The 17,644-nt window shown below is 42.3% G+C and overlaps 1 long non-coding RNA gene across 1 annotated transcript; it reads left to right on the top strand.

Annotated features, from left to right (window-relative positions):
- The first annotated feature begins 3,623 nt into the window (after window positions 1-3,623).
- Window positions 3,624-9,717, top strand: LOC106738535 (uncharacterized). The gene is made up of 4 exons (XR_002093261.2): window positions 3,624-3,706; window positions 5,392-5,487; window positions 5,752-5,883; window positions 8,774-9,717. It is a non-coding gene; the product is annotated as an uncharacterized LOC106738535 (long non-coding RNA).
- Window positions 9,718-17,644: the final 7,927 nt, after the last annotated feature.

A 17,644-nucleotide genomic window follows, 5' to 3' on the forward strand; every position in this document is an offset into this window, starting at 1 on the left:
GACCGCTTGTGTAGAGACTCCAAGCCAGGAGAGGCCTGACTGCAGCCGGTGTGACTGGGTGAGCACAGCAGAGCCGGGACTGCTGGAGTCTGCCCTAGTTTCCCTGATGGGTGAGGGGCCCCAGGGACAGGTGAAGCCCAGGGAGGGGCTGCATTTGCCAGGGCTGTGATGCTGTGAGGGGCAGGAGGGTTGCTACAGCTTGCAGCCGAGACACTGTTCACAGCAGAGCCAGGGAAGGGAGTCAAAGGCAGGGTGAGGCTGTCTTGCAGGGTCTGCAGAAGAGGAGTTGCTGCTTGCTGCTCAGAGACCCTTGCTGCCTGGAGACTCCTGGAGCACGGAGGCAGATGCCAGTGCCAGGGAGCATCTACAGACCAAGTGCAGGGACACAGACAGTCCCGCTCCCTGAGATACCCTGCCAGGGGCAGTGCACACGAGATCCCCAGTACACTGTGTGCAAGTTAGAGACTGTGTAAATAAGTTCTTGATGGTTTATTAGTCGGTATATCCATGTGCTTATTTAATGATTATCTGTTATGTTGTAAATAATTAAATCTTGTAAATAGTTTGAGAACTGTCTGCGAGGGTGCTTGATTGTAAGGGGAGGCTCTCTGCTCAGGGGGCACTGCAGCAGCTTCCCAAGGGGGGCTGGGCAGGGCTACTGGCTACCGGGTACCCCAAGATCCCATTATTCAGGTGAGGGCGCATGTAGTGTCGCGCCTAATGTTACATTAAAAAAATAAATAATGTGGTGATCCCTTCAACCTTTTGTTCAATAGCTGTATGGTTACAGCACATGTCCAGGATGTGGCAGACCCACATGCAATTCCTTCCTGTGATGAGGAGATTCAAGCTTGAATCATTTATCTTTTAACTACCAGATGATATACTAGTCTGTTATTATGGTTGGGAATGGGGGCACTCTTCATCTCACTGTAAGCTGTTCCATTTTTTTTTAGAATGAATAGTCATTGAGCAAGAGAACACTTAAGAGTGCTTGACTATGTGTCAGTGAATATAGTCACTGAGGACACTCACCTGGGTGGTGGTGATCATAAGTTCAGTGCAGTTTTTTTAACCAGAAAAAAATCTGTTTCTACTATTTTTTTCTGTATTTTGTCTATTGACTGGTTAACATAAAATGCATGAACAGATTTTATTCCCTTGGAGTAGGGATTGAAATCCAGAACAACTATTCATAGAGTTGCTTGGTGAGTAATCCAGACCTGTTTCCTTTCCTGGGTCCAATTAATCTTTCAGTTATGTCTACAAAATAGAAAAGCTTTAATAAGATAGTTAGAACAGAACAGCCATACCCCAGAAAAACCTAGACCTTGTTGTTGGGGTCCTTTCTAAAGAGGAAGAAAAATGTTTTTAAATCCCTCCCAAATAGAATGAGCTGAAACTGGATCTTTGACACCCCTGGAAGTTTGTATACCTCATAATAAATGTGGCTGCTGAACTTTTGTGGTTTTAAAAGGAGGACAGAAACCACCACTACATTTTCTTCAGAATCACATCAGGTACATCTACATGCTCAGCTTGCTCTGGGAACACTTACCAGCTCAAGTCCCTCCAGGAGGAGGGACTGTGAAATGTGTAGTTCATGGGTTCTGACTGAACTTAGGTAGAAACTAGGTGGCATAAACTGCTCAGCCTCAGCTCAGGTTATGTCCAGAAACATAATTATAGGCAGCTAGAGAGCAATAGACTGACTTTCAAAAATGCTGAACACCAAGAAGATTACAGATTTATTTCAGAGCCCATTTAAAAAAAAAAATATTGACCAGAGAAATAAGTGCTGCTGTGAGCATCATTGTGATCTCTAGGATGAAATCAAAAACTGGTCAGAATGGTTACATGTGACCTAGTCTCCACTTAGTTAATAGAGATTGTCCTTTAACTCAAGTAGTAAATGTCCTTCATTTCAGAGCATGAAGATTTCTACCCCTGCTGCTGGCATGATCTTCTGATTGACCATGACATACAGCATAGAAAACACTAGTAAAATGGATTTGCTGAAACCAAATTGATAGGTAAAGTGAATAAAGCTCCTGTATTCTAATCTATTTCTATCTTATAATAACCAATGAGTCTGGATAACAGTAGAGATAGAAAAAACTCACTGGGCTATATATATGTTTATTTTTCTTTCTACTCCAAAGTGCATGTATATGAAAATTATTAAACATACTTTATTATACACATATGAATATATAGGCTATTTCACACCAAACAACCAAAAAACACTGAAAATAGAATTAATAGATATTCCACCTAATGTGTTCTTATATCAAGTATTTGAATTTGGTAAAAGTTTTCTTCATGATTTTTTTTCCCATTTATTTCTTCATGCATTAAAGAAGGATACACAGACTTCCAACTCCTTCTTGTATACACTGTTTCCTTCTACATCGTTGTGCAATCATTATGACTTATTGTAATAATTTATTATGGTTCTTTAAGTAGATGAATGAAAAAAAACATGTTTCCTGTATCTCATTTGCTAATGTCAAGTTAAAAAGGCATATAAGATTATAATAGATGCTCCCTATTATTTGAATAAAAGCTCAGAAACTCCCTATTATTTGAATAAAAGCTGAACAAATTAATATTGCTGAGATGAGTTCATGAATATTTACATTCTCCTTGAAACTGATTATGAGAAAAATAGTCATTTGTGTGGAATTTATCAAAGCAGGCAGGTGGAAAAGGATGATAAAGTATATTTTTATGAGTATGGGAATAAATTGCAATGGTACCTATATTACAAGATACCACTTTTTATTTTGACAAGAAGCCCCAACTTTCATTTCAGATACTGATACTGATAAGTCTGGCAACAGTAAAAGTCATGCTGAAATGTGAAAACCACTGGAAACTGTAAAAAAATATATTTGAGACCCTGATATGCAGCTATTCTGACATACAACAAAATACATACACTCTGAGTGCTGTGAAGTACAACTTTGTCAATGTTTAGCAGATGTAAAATAGGACATTTATAAAACATTTAAGGGCAGGTACTGTGTGAATGAAATTATTCTAAAGGCCTGTTAGCAAATTTCCAAAAGTTTATTCTCCTCAAAATCAAAACTACAATGATGTTCTTAGCTCTCTTGATTGGGTGACTATTAGTTAGTTATAAAACTAAAACTCTGTAAGTGACGTAAAGCCGGATTTGGCTTGGTTCTGTATACCTCATTTTAGGTAGCTAAGTGGCATATAGGCCTCTTAATACAGAAAAAGAGTGATCTTGATTGGCTGTGTTGCAGCAGCCACAAAATTCATTAGTAACCTCCATTTTAGACCTTTCAAAAAAGTGTTAGGGGCCTGTAACAGGGAGCCAAAGGGGCCTGCTACTTTAAGGGGAAAGTTCAGCAGGCCCTTTTGCTGTGTAGGCAGACAGCTGAGCCAAAGCTAGCTGTACTGCAGTAAGCTTGATGTGTGGGGCAAATTTCCAAGCCACCTGAGAATAAAATCTACAAGAAGCTGGGTTAGGATTCAGTAAATAGGGGCATTCTGGCCATTAGGCACAAGGGCAAACCCCTGTGTTTGCTTAGGGAGCCACCTGACTGGCATATAAGGCCAGCACCTGAAGTAAGGCAGGCAGTTTGGCTCTTTGTTTTATAGGGAGTGGAGCTCTTGAGAGAAAGGGGCTGCAGGAGACAGCCCAGCAGGCACCTAAACCACCCATGAGAGGTAGGAGGTAAGAACTCAAAGGGAAGGGGGGCTTGCAGGATTTTATTGACCCAGAGTGGTAGAGACTTTTTGTTTGCAAGAAGTTGCTTGTATTTGCACTGCAGTTCAGTTTAACACTGAAGGACCAAATTATGGCTGTAGGGGAGGATTGGAGGCCATGTACTAGGGTTCCTGTGGCAGCTGGGTTTTAAGCCCTACAGAGAGGCAAGCAAGGGGAATGGGCAGGCTATAGTTGAGAGGGTCAGGGTGTGCACCTCAAGAGGGAGAAATGGGGAGGGTGAGAGGGCCAGGCCAGTGCAAGTGGGCCTGGGCTTAGGAGTCCACAGATAAAACAACCAGTGGGCCAAAGCCAAGAGAGCTAAAACCTGTACAAGCTGGTGTATAGAGAAAGAGTCACATCTATAAGACCTGGGCATGACTATAAGGGTGGATGAAGGCCACAAATATAGTCCATAAAGTAGCTGATGCCCTGAGGCACTGGTAGGCCCAAAACTGCCACAGCTTAGCATTTTAGGGGCAAGACTGAGGCAGCTGGGCATAGGGAATACCAGCCAACTGGAGAACTGAAGCTCATTAAGGGATCCTGAGGACAGCCTCCTGATATACTATAAGAAACATCAAGGCATGGTAGGCAAAGTAAAAAGGGAGGGTACTTTGAGGAGGCAGAGGGGCAGGGACCACATGACCACCAGAGGTCACCGCAGACACCCATAGGGAGGGGCAGACCCTGTCATAGTCCCTCAAGTTCCTCAATCCTTCATTGAGTCTGGTGCTAGTTGCCAACATTGGAATTTCTGAACATGCTCAGAAGCAATCTAGTCTGAGCACCTCAGTGTCTAGATTATGCCTAAACGGTGTTGCAATCAAGGAGGCAAATGTAAATTCTACCCATGTCTCTGGAGGGGTCTGAGTTGACACATACATTCAATCATATCTTAGTCATACAAACAACATTAGACTTAGTTCAGAAAGACAGACAGTAGTTATGGAGCCATTACACAACTTCTGTGTAATATTCTAGTGGCTACAGTAATGTTCCCTAGGAAGAGTAAGATGAAGGTTTTACACACTTTTACATCTGAAGGGACTCAAATTTGCATCTCACTTTTCCTCAGAGAGTGCCCTATCTGATTTTTTTTTTTTTTGAAGCCTCTAGAACCAAGCAGATTATAGATTTATTCTAGAGCACTTTTTTTTTTTTTTAATATTGGCCAAGGAAATAAATACTGCAGTGAGTATCACTGTCATCTAAAGGATGAATCAAAGCTGCACACATTGGTTACCTGTGACCTATTCTTCGCTTAGTGTATAGAACAGGCTCAGGGTGGGTATTTTCCATACCTTCTGTTGAAAAAGATGGCCCACTCTGCTGCCAAGAATGCAAGTCATGCGCCCTGAGAGAATGAAAAGGAACAAGCAAGAAGAAGTGTGACTTTGGCCTAGCAGCTAAGATATTGAGCCAGTGAGGGAGGAATACTAGGGTTCCTATTCTTGCGTCTAAGATTATTTATATTTTTAGCTGATGGAAATGCAAAGTATGTCAATAGTCCTTGGAAAATAAATAAAAAGACACCCTCTACCTTTCCTAGCTGAGTGCACTGTTGTATAGAATCCTACTGCTTCTTGCTTGCTCTTTTTTTGGTCATATGACTCTTCTTGCACATTGGTCTGAATTGTTCATCTACCCCATAGTCTTGGAGTCAGGATACCATCTTGGGAAGCATGAGATATGAGCTTGAGTCCCATCAAGCTAAGGCGAGTCTAAAACACGGATCTCCAATCTTCCAAGTAAGTGTTCAATATGTAAAAGGTACCAGCAATCACTTTGATACTTACTCACAGAAGAGGGGTTCATGGTTATGTACTTTGGGTTAATAAAGGCATATAATATGTAGCCTGAACTCCAGAGGGGCATATTCTGCATTCAGTGTTTTCTCTTTGCTAGTTCTAGGTTCCTCTGAATTCTCTGAATTGAATCCTCCCCATTTTCTCAAAGTACCAAACCCTGTCTACTTAATCTCTTCAAAATCGCCTAATTCTTTCTATTGATAGTATAGCGATCTAAGGTGCCAGTCAACTAAGTTTAGAAGTTGCAGTACTTAAGTGGAGGAATGGATGGGACCAATCTGGATCAGATCTGTAGTAACTACTACCCAACAATTTGATAACATACAAAATTACCTGGTAAGTAAACTGGCATTTCACTCTACTTCAAGTACACATGACAGTTACTAAGTAAATTTAGGCCAGAAAATCCTTCTGAAAGTGGATAATTACATAAAAGCCTATGGCTTGCACTGCCAAAAGTTGAGGTACACTTTTTAGAATATAGGATGATTAAAGTTATATATTAAAATCAGTCACAGGACTAGGTAGGGCTGGCATTAGTTTGACTTTGCATTGGTATCTAGAGGTTAGGTTTAGGCTTAGGCTTCCTGCACAGAGGAGTAACAAGTATAAATAATAAGGTTCTGTGCCCTGAGCAGCAGTCATCAAATTTGTGTCACCTCAAAATTAGGACCCAGGACTGATGCCCTGGCCACCTACTTCCAGTTTCATTATAGCTCCTGCACATCACCTACAGCACTGGTTCTCAACCAGGATGCTGCAGCACACTGAGATGCTTTGAGATCCTTTTAAGTATGATGAACAATACTGGGTGTGCAAACATCTAGACATGATTTCAACAAAGACGCCATAGCCCCTGTCACCCTGCCCTGGGCCCCCACTGGCCCTGGCCCCAGGACACCAGTGTGGGCCCCATGCTCCCACCCAGCTGTCACCACACTCATGGCTGCATATTGTTTGCTGCCACCTGCCTTCCACCACCATTTCTGTGCTTTCCTGTTCACTGCCACTTCTCCAGCACTCCTGGCTGCACTGCCAGACTTCAGGACTCATAGTGTCCCGGGATCTGGGGCAGCAAGGGGGCCTAGGGTGGGGTGGCAGGAGCCGGGCTGGGCTGTGCCATCATAGAACCCCTGATAGCTCCTGCTACATCCTGTGGTCTTTGCCATGAAGCTGGGACATGGTGCCAGAGCAGCCAGTGGGGGGGGGGAGGAGGGGAGGGGACAGGGAGGCAGTGGCAGCAGGCAGAAAGTAGGGAAGTGGCAGGAGAAGGTCCGTGGTAGCAGACAGGGGGGAAGTGGCAGCCAGTGGGAGTATGGGGTCTGCACTGGTGCCCTGGGACCAGGAGTGCAGAGCCCGGGCTGGCAGGAGTGTTGGCAGAGGTTCTGCCTGCCACAGTAGGGGCTGTGGGCAATGTGGGAGGATGGGAGTGTGTATGCTTGTAGGGCAAGTCCCACCCCCCCCACCATACGCATGTACCCCCCCCTCACTGCCATACATGCACATCCCACACCCACACCCCCTCACACATCCCAGCCACCTTCCCCCTCCACACATGCAACAGCCTTACCCAGCCACCCTCCCCCCACACACTCACATCCCCCAACAAACACCATACGCACCCACACCTCACATATCCAAACACACACCCACATGCTCCCTCACCTCACATACACCCCCATACCCCAACCCCATGCACACCCACACCCCCATACCTATCCACCCCACCACAACCCCCACACACACACCCATACCCTCCTCCATACCCTACATGCCCAGACACCCACAGCCCCCCACAAACCTACATCCACCCACCGATAGCCCCCACCGCTCCTCCCCATATACAATAGTAAGACTTCATTTTAAGTTATTATGCAATCACCTCTATGTACACTACACACATACATGTAAATCAGGATAATTTTTTAAAAATCAAATTAATGAGTGTTGTAGTATATGTTTGATTTTCAGACTATAATTTGGTATTTTTCTGGTTCTGAGATGGCAACCCCCTTGCTGAAAGGAGTACTCCTGGGGGCAAGGGGAGGGACTTCTGATGGCAAAGGTCAGGGGTTAGGGGGAGGGACTTCCAGTCCCTAGATGGTGACTAGGGGGTGGGGCACCTGTTAAGGGGCAGGGCTACCCATGGAGCCCTCCACACCTTGCCAAAACTTGGTAAGCAGCCCTTCAGCTGAAATAATGGCCCACACCTGTATTAGGTGCTTCCCCAAAACCTCCCATACATACCATAAGGTTTCTGGTGCTGAAGAAATAAGAAAAACAAAATTTTAAATATATATTTTTTTTATTTCAAACTTCTTTTTACTCTCACAGCACAGTACAAAAACAGGCCTAAAGATGAATGCTAAAATTCAAACCAGATTCAGGATATTTACAGAGCTTGCCTTTACTCTCATATGTTTTCTCAACATCCTGTTAGGATGATGTTGGCACAAGAACAAGTGGGTTTGCAGTGGCCTGAACAAATTAGGCTGGAAATTAGAAGAATGTTCCAAACTATCAGAGCAGTGAATGTATTTGATAACCTTCCAGTAAGAAAAGTAGGAGCACAAAATGTAACCATTTTTAAGATATATTTTTTTTCGTAAACTGAGGCTATGATGTGGTTATATCCAATAGCAGGGGACTGCAATCAATGAAAGAAAAGACCCCTTCCAATCTTGTGCTCCTTCATATGCTCCTATTTTAGTAGAAGGATTAACACAAATGGATGCTGACTAGCTATTGAAAATACAAGTCAAATGAAAAGAAGCATGAAAATTTTGGCCATCAGTGGTCCCAAATTACCTTCTGGTTACTTGGCACATCTGCAAGATAAGAATACATGCTAACTTCCATTTTTGTGTTTTTCAGTAAAAAACAGTTTCACAAATTCCCCAACACAGCATGTTGTTACTTATTGATTCCTAGAATGAGCTTAAACAATATCTTGAGGTCAAATGTGATAATCAGCATCACAAAGACCCCTTACTGTTGCAATCAGTTTTAATGTCTAGATGAGAATGTTGCTGGTAGGTGGGTAAGGAGAGAAGGAATGCATGCAGATTTATTCTAATGTTTTATGACATTTCTTTGGTTAGTTTAACAACAATTTTTGTATTGAGCTGAGAAAGAACTATGAAAAATTCTGATTTAATTTATTATGTGCCATTTTCCTTGCATTCCTGTTTAAGTGATGGAATGTTGCTTATTGGCTTTCTTACAGGACAGGAAGACAGACGGAGAGAGAACATAAGACTTGTTTCATATCTCAATACCATGAATTTATTACTACAAAACTGATATATCACAAAATGCCTCTGTGTATGTACATGTGTGCATTCATCTTTGCTTACATGGCCTTTACAATTAAGGAAAATAAAATATGTGACACACCCAGATCCTGGATGCAGTCAGGTGTGCCTTTGAGACATACTCTTGGGATGTTCTCAGAGTCCCAAAACCTTCTCTGCCATCTGCTGCTTGACCAGTGAGAAGCAACTAAGTCCTGACCAGTGGTGCATCAGCTTTACCCACCCCATCTATGTCTTGCCAGGTCTTAGTAGAGGTCATTTTGTCAGGCAAATGGACCACACTTTGTCTGGTTATGTGCTCAGAAAAGACAGATTTCTTCCCTTCCTTGGAAAAGGCCTTCCTGTATGTCCAAATGCTCTTAAATCACAGTTACCACTGACAGTAAATGTGTTATAAAAATAACAAAAATGGATTATAAAAACTATTAGCAATCATATGTTGAGATATAGAAAGAAATAACAAGGCTGAATATATCCTGACGCTACCTCCATGGAGCATTATCTGAAATGCTTCCAGTGTCACATGTAGGGTCAGGTAGATTGGCAGAGCTACAGAGTCTCAATGCATGCCTGAAATGAGGGTGTAGGGAAGAGGGATTTAGGTTTATCAGGAACTGGGACCTTTTGAAACTGCAGGAACCTGCATAGGAAGGATAGTCTCCACCAGAACCAAAAGGGTACCAAAGTGCTGGCACATGACGCTAAAAAGGTGGTAGAGAAGCTTTTAAACTAAAAACTGGGAGAAATCTGACAGGTGTGGAATGGTACACAGTTCCAGTTTTTACACCTTAAGGGGTAAAATCAGAAACAATGGAGATAAGAAATAGGGAGGGAGTACTTGAGTGAAATGCAGAGAAGACAGGAACAAACATTTACTGATAAAAAAAACAAACAAACACAAGTAGCTAACCAGGCAACCAGAAATATCATAAGTGTTTTTGTTCTAATGCTGGAAATCTAAGATCCAAGACTGGGGAGACTGAATGCTTAGCAATAAATAACAATATTGGCATGATATGTATCTCATAAATGTGGTGGAATGAGGAAAAGCTATGGGATGCTGTAATACCAGGACACAAACTATACAGAAATGATAGAGTAGGTCATATTGATGGGGGAATGAGCACTCCATATCAAAGACTGAATCAAATCAAACAGGGTAGATTTTTCAACTGATAAGATAGGTACCCTAGAATCTCTGTGGATACAAATTCAGTGTTTCAATATGAAAAAGTACACCTGGGGATAAACTACTGACCCCCAGACTAGAATGGTAGCAGTGAGCTAGAAATGCTTAGGGAGTTGAAAGAGGCTGAAAAAGCAGAAAACACGGTAATAATGAGTGATTTCAACTATCCACAGATAGACTAGGTTAATCTCACCTCAGGCTGGGATGCAGTGATCAAATTTCTAGACGTTATAAAAGATTGCTTTCTGGAGCAATTTGTCCTGGAACCTTCAAAAGGAAACTCTATTCTTGACATAGTCCTAAGTAGTGCACAGGATTTGGTGCAAACAGTAAGTGTTACTGAGCCACTTTGCAACAGTGACCACAATGCAACTGGGTTTGAAATCCATGCAGGAGGGAAGACAAGAAATTCTACCATAGTAACCTTTACCTTTAAAAAGGGAGACAAAACCAAAATGACAAAGCTAGTTAAACAGAAATTAAAGGGGGTCCCTAAGGAGGTGAAGAATTTGCAAGAAGCATGGGAACTGCCTATGAACACGGTGGGCTCAGACAAATTTTGCCTGATCTTGCCACAGAAAACAGTCTATAGCTGTGACCAAATACAAGTGCACAACTGCAGAGTATTTTAAAAATGACCTATCAGGTAAAAATCTGAACCCTCAATGCATGTGGTCAGGTGAGGACATTTCAAAACAGCACCATTTCTAACTTCTGTCTGCACTGCCTCCCCAGCCTGTCACTTTTCAGAATGGGAGGGGGGAAAGGAAGTTAAGGGAGTTTAGTCTTGGGTTTTTTCAGCCCCTGATGAAGGTGGGAGCAGGGCTCCAATTCACCCACCTCACCCTCTAGCACAGGCTTGGGAACCCCTAGAACAAGCTCCCACTCTTCCATTTCCCCCCTCCCATTCTGAAATGGGGACCCACTGGGAGACAGGAGGGGCCATTGCTAGGGGAAGCCAGCTGCAGGCTCCCAGCCAGAAGCCAGATTCCCCTCCGCTGGAACCAGAGTAAACTTCTGTTTGGTCCAGGTTGATCGTTGTAACTCAAAACACCCCTGCAAAGCATTCTGTTACAGTGGGGAGCTGCACTTCTGTCTGCACCCCATACTGGAAGCACAGAAAAAATGCATACTGGAGACCAAAGGCTTCTTTGAAAAGATGGAAGACAAATCCTAGTGAGGAAAGTAAAAAACAGCATGAACTCTGGCAAAATCAACTATAAAACAAAATCAAATATTAAAATATAATAAGACAAGCTAAGAAAGAATTTGAGGAAAAAATTGCCAGAGACATAAAAAGGTAACAATGAACTTTCCTTTAAAATACAAACCAAAGACTTGCCAAGGAGTCAGTTGGGCCTTTGGATGATCAGGATGTAAAAGTGGCACTAAAAGAATAACAGGGCAATTGGCAAGAAACTACTGTAAATGCGTTATTTGCATCTGTCTTCACTGCGGAAGACGTTAAGGAGATTCCCTTACCAGATCTGCTCCTCTTTAGGGACAAGTTAAAGCAGCTGACCCAAACTGGGGTTTCAATAGGTGAGGTTGTAGAGAACATTGATAAAATAAATAGTAGCAAATCACAAGGATCTGATGGTATTTACCCTAGGGTTCTGAAGGAATGCAAATTGTAAAATCCTGAATCCCTAACTGCAATATACAATCTGTCACTAAAAACAGCCTTAGAACCAGCAGACTTGAGTACTGCCAATGTAGCTCCCATATCTTAAAAACGGCTATAGAGGGGATCCAGGAAGCTGCAGGCCAGCAAGTCTAACTTCTGCTCCTCGAAACCTGGTAGAAGCAATGATGATGATGGGCATGTCTACATGTGATGCTACGTTGCTGTAGCAATGCACTATGGTGACATAGCATCCACAGGTATCTACACGTGACCCGCAGCTACTTTTCCATAGCAGTTTGCTCCCTCATTATAGCATGCTGTTATGGTGAAGCAGCTAAAAATAACCACATTACACTCGTATGGGTGGTTACTGAGCCAGTACTAAAGCACAGTGCAGTAACAACATCACTATAAGGCAATGTGTAGATGCACCTGATAGGCAGAAAAAATGGTTTAATACTCTGGCATTAAAGGCTCCAACCCTGCAAAAAAGATGCATATAAGCAACAGTGACACTAGTGTGCAGTCCCATTGAACACAATGGGGCCCTTCAACTTAGTCACTTGGATAAATTACTCAGAGAAGTTTTAAATGAGGCCATAATTCCCTTCAAATTCTGGAATACTTGCAGTGTTTCCTACTGCCTCTTTCTTTGCAGTTTTCAGACATGGACGTTTCATTTTTGTCAGAGTTTTACTTCTCATTATCTTTTTGTATTGCTTGATCTTGAACTCATGGTCAATATAGACAGAAGTGTCTTGCCCATTATTTTCAACTCAAGTATGGTTCAAAGCTGACCTTAACTGAATTAGCACGAGGCAGTTCAGCAGCTTTGGCAAGCATTTTCCTTCCCTGCTGCTGCCACTGTCTGACCCCCAGCAAATAACTGACAATAGTCTTAGACTAATTTTATTTTATTTTTTTAAACAAAATTTGCATTTGTGCATTTGGACAAATAATGTGCATTTCTAATGTGATTTAATATGGCTGAGTTATAAAGCCCTTGATGGTTAATAATGGACATGCTGGCTGACACTTGAACATAGCAGTGATGCTACATGACCTGCTGATACATAAAGAAAAACTTATTCTTTTTAGAAGATTCTAATTCTTTTCCATTACTGTTCTTATGTACCATAGAAATATAGTTTGATAAAGCAAAGGGACAGCACAGCCTAATACAGAGTACATCATGACAATATTTATTATTTTTTAAAAGCTACATCAGGAAAGGCAATTTTAGCTTTTAATATAAAATTGCTTCACCTTCCATAGCTGGCTCAACCTTTTATAAGATGACAATGTTACAGATTTTTTTAAAAATCTCATATGCTATATATCAACACTATCATAAAGCCAGCACTTTATTTCAGGAGGCAGCAAATAAGAATGACTCATATTTACCTACACAAAGGTTTCACTTCAAAGATAAATGACAAAGAGAACTATTTTATTCTTTTAGCTCCCTTTCAAGGTTGGCTACATTTTTTTCTCTTTTTTCTATCTTTAAATGTAATGGTAAAAAACCACTAACAAAAATATCTTCTCTGAAGTAGTGTCAGTGTAAGTAAATGAATCTTGTATCAGCTAGAAAACAAATGTTTTCTAATTCTACCTGAGAACTGCATGAAACCATTGAGCTTTATAGGACATGGAACAGGATGGTCATCTCTAGGAATTTAATGGTGTCAGCGTCCGGTTAGAAAATTATACAAGGAGTCCTGAGTAGAGATGAATTATCTGAGATGGATGCAGATATGCTAAATAATTAGCATGAACAATAGTTTCCCCCCCCCCCGCCTTTTTAAGGTCATGCAATCGGATACAATAAGATGTAAATCATATTCTAATGTGGACTACTGCTTACTTTTTTCTGGTGTTCCAGCTGTAATATAGCAACTTTAGAGTTGTTCTAAATTATTTTGCTACTTATATACAGAAGGCAATTTGTGATGTCCTGAATTATGCTCAATTTTGACGATGATCTAACCCTGTGACTTACATCCAAAAGGAAAGTCTCCCTTTAGCAAACTTTATAACATCAAAGGCTGTAATGGGCAGAGACACCCTCTGAGATGAAACTGGGCCTGTACATTTACTGGGATGACTCTAAATTTAAATCCAAAACATGGTGAGTTTTATTCCAGAATTTGGTCTTAGACGTTTTAATAAATTAGGAGTCATTACCAAGATTCAGATAAGGATCTAAATTCTGTACAGCTGTCAAAAGGAATCAAGATGGGATTTGGAACATGGGTTGAATTGACCCCTTATTTTAATACACTACTGGTTAACCTATCTAATTGCTAAGAGTTGTTCCTTTGACTCATCCACAGTAAATTATAGCTAAGTACAGACATGTATAAAGCCCCTGGTGGAAGCACTCTAGCTATCACACTTTACTTAAAGTGCTATAAGTTAGAGTGGGAATGAACTAAATACACATTCTCCCTTTAGTGGGGGGCTCAGTCCCTGCCTGCACTGGCTAAAACCAGCAGGTTTCATAGTTTCATAGTTGTTTCATAGTTGGTAGTGTCGGAAGGGACCTGAGCAGATCATCAAGTCTGACCCCCTGCCATTGGTAGGAAAGAATGCTGAGGTCAAACGACCCTGGCTAGGTGATTGTCTAGAGGCTCCCGTTCTCCTCATCCCTAGTTCCAAGTGGGGAAAAATGTCTTCCAGGCAACCCTGTGCAGTCTGCCGGGCAGCTTATGGCAGCAACTCTCAAGACGCTGGGGTGAAGAGGGAAAAAAGCCCTCCCACCATGAGTTTCCCTCCACGCCCCCCCCCCCCCCCAGCTTGCTGGATGAGGTCTTGGGGAGTCTGCATCAGATCTGTGTTGCAGGGGGGCTCCCTTCCTCCCATAAAAATCCACCCTAGCTTCCTGACAACAATAGCCAGGAACTGCAGTGTGGGGCTGCCTGGCTGGCTTTTTGCTGTGCAGTGAACTAGGGCCAGAGGAGAAGGGAACTTTCCCTGCCACAAGAGTCCCACCCCCATAGCTTGCTGGCTCAGGTCCTGAGGCGGGTGGTCCACATGGCAGGGGGCTCCCTCCCCTCCCTACCCCGGCTTCTGGCATGGTGAAAATCCAACCAGGCTGCCCCCATGCTGCAGCTTCTGGCTGCAGCTGTCCAGAGGCTAGGGAATGGGGGAGGGAGCCCTTTTGCTATGCAGACCTGGCCCAACCCCCCCCCCCCCAAGACCATGGCTAGTAAGCAGTGGGGGGGGACCCTCGGGGGGATGGGAGACTCCCTTCCTCCCTTACCTCAGCCTCTTGATCATTGCAGTCATAAGCTGCAGCCCAAGGCTGCCCTGCCAGCTTTTCACCATGCTGGGAACTCAGGCTGTGAGTGGAGGAAACAGAACCTCTGTACCATGGAAACCCAGCCCAGTGCCCACTGAGATCAGAGTGCACACGTTTAGTGGGGGAGGGAGGATTCACATAGTATGGGGGCTCTGATCTTCTACCCCCTGCCCTGCTTCACAGAGCCTTTTTTTTCTCCTGTCTGTGACAGCCCAGTGTTTCCCCAGAGCTGATAAGCCTTAGCTAAGGCTACCAAACTGCCCAATGAGGAGGCCCTGGGATGGCAACAGAATGTGTCCTACATTGAAGTGCAATGAATGTGGTACAGACATTCAAAAAGTGCTCTAACCTAAAGCACCTTAGTTTAATACCACGTGCATCAAGGGTTAACTTAGAGTGGAGCTTCCACCATTTTTTAAGTGCTTTAAGGGCCATGAACATCTGTTCTGTTATGGCATTAAAGTGATTTCTGTGCACTTAACATGCATTAAGTATAATGTCTGTACCTAGCCATTGTGGTTATTTCTTGCAATGAATTATGTGACTGGCCAGTACTGCACCTTGGGAGGCAGCAGTGGACACCACAGGAGCAGCAGGTTCTCTGCTGCTAGGGGAGATGTTACTTTCTTTTTGTCAATAAGAAAGTGGTCAAAACAATATGTTTTGGGTTGCAAAAAGAAAAAAGAAAAGAAAAAAAAAAAGGTGGCTTCTGCTTCTGTACCACATTCCTCTACTGATTCTGTGTTCTCCCCAGTGCTGGAGCCAGATCTGGAGCCACTTTAGAAAAGCTGCAGGGTGCTGAGGGAATAGGAGAGATAGGGAATGAGAGGGTGAGGTGCTACACTAGTTCCAGGTCACTGCCCTTCCTTCAGGCAGCTCTCGCTTGCTCACCCATCATCATTATACTACTACTTGCATTTTTGTAGCAGATTTCACTATATTTAATATTTTTTTCTTATATCACCAGCGTCTAGAATCAAAATTATATGGAATAATCATAAGATTCTAGCCTGAGGCAAAGCAAGAGACCTTTCACTGAAAAGTGGTCCATTCATGGAGGCTAGAAAAGGAACAGAGGGCACCTAGCACAATAATCCTGACAACTGCAAAGTCTTAACCCCCACACTTTCCTGGATAATAGGTCAATCCCTAGATTTTATTGGTGCCTAACTTTTTATCTTTTAATATTTGGGGTTGGCGATATTGTTTAAACTGATACATTGATCTGTATTTGAGAACATGATTTTTTTTAGTAGAATACACAATGTGAGTCAAAGCTAAAGTATTACTTTTTATAATATGAAGCAATATTGAGCTTTACTGAAGCATAAAGAGTAATAACCTCAAGCTTCAATGCTCAAAATATTTGAATTACAATGTAGACTCTTGATACTGGTAGACAACTGATACAAACAGACAAACAAATACAGATAGACTTTCTGCAGAATTTTTAAATGCCCCACTGCTTTTTCTTAAAGAAAAGAGCAGAAGATATTACAGATTATTAGATAAATGACACTTTTCTGAATACAGTACTCTCCATCCAATTAACTAGTTCCTTAGAAGTCCCTTGGGCACCAGAGGCCAGCATTTTTTCTCTTGTTCCTCTGGGCTACTGGAGCAAACAGATATCCATGCATATAAGCTGTTGAAAATGGCAAAGGTTCATAAGTACCTTAGCTCCTATCCATTTTTAAATTTCTGCTTCACTTTTTAAGTGACTCTGATCAGTCTCCATCATGTGTTAACAAACTTTGACACTTTGCTTACTTGCATAGAATCCTTGATAGGCCTCCTTGATAAGAACTAGCTCACTGTTTAGAACAAAGACATTTTAGTGATATAGCATTTAAGTCAACAACTTTCTAGTTTGTTTGGCATACCCTCTTGAGAGCTGGAAACAACTACCTGTTCAGCTACTGGTCCCAAGGGTCCAGTTTGGAATTCCTAGACTTGCATTTAAACCTGAATGAATATTTCTTCTCAAAATCTGTCTAGATTACTCCTAAATCAACACCCTCGAAAAAAATATAATCCAAGATGGAAGATAGAAGACAATGGAGATTACAGTATGACATACTTCATATACAGAATTTGTAATTTCATAGAATCATATATTATATGATTCTATCATCTGAAATGCAGTCTATAACCTGAACATAGACTGATTCTCCAAATCATTACACAGGTGCTTCTAACACAACAGTGTGCACACATGCATTTATAAGTTTACAGATAATGGTAGTAAAAGTGCTACTGGTATCTAGTCAAAAAGCATCATAGCACTTCCCATAGCCTTTGGATTTTCCTCTTAGAGTGCAAACAAGCATCCATGGAACAAGTTCCAAACTTGGAGTGTGCATGCAGGCATTCACAATTCTGGTAGTGGTGCAGGCAGTTCAAGGTAAGTAACTGGTGAGGAAGAAGAGGAGGGAAGGAATGGCAGGATTGGGGTGGGGGCTGGAAGGTGCAGGAGTGGTTAAGGTGGCAAGTAAAGGGACCAAAAATAGCCTCCTCAGGGTCAGTGGGGCAAGAACAGCATAAGCCGAGGCCCAAAGCTGGGGTAAGTGGCTGAGCTTTCCTAGCTGCTGGGCTGTGCTCTGAATGTGTGCAGGCATTCACTAGACTAGTTAACCCATTTTAGATCAGATTAAACCAAGTTG

The sequence above is a fragment of the Alligator mississippiensis genome, chromosome 1, assembly GCF_030867095.1.
Source record: "Alligator mississippiensis isolate rAllMis1 chromosome 1, rAllMis1, whole genome shotgun sequence".
NCBI classification, from domain to species: domain Eukaryota; kingdom Metazoa; phylum Chordata; order Crocodylia; family Alligatoridae; genus Alligator; species Alligator mississippiensis.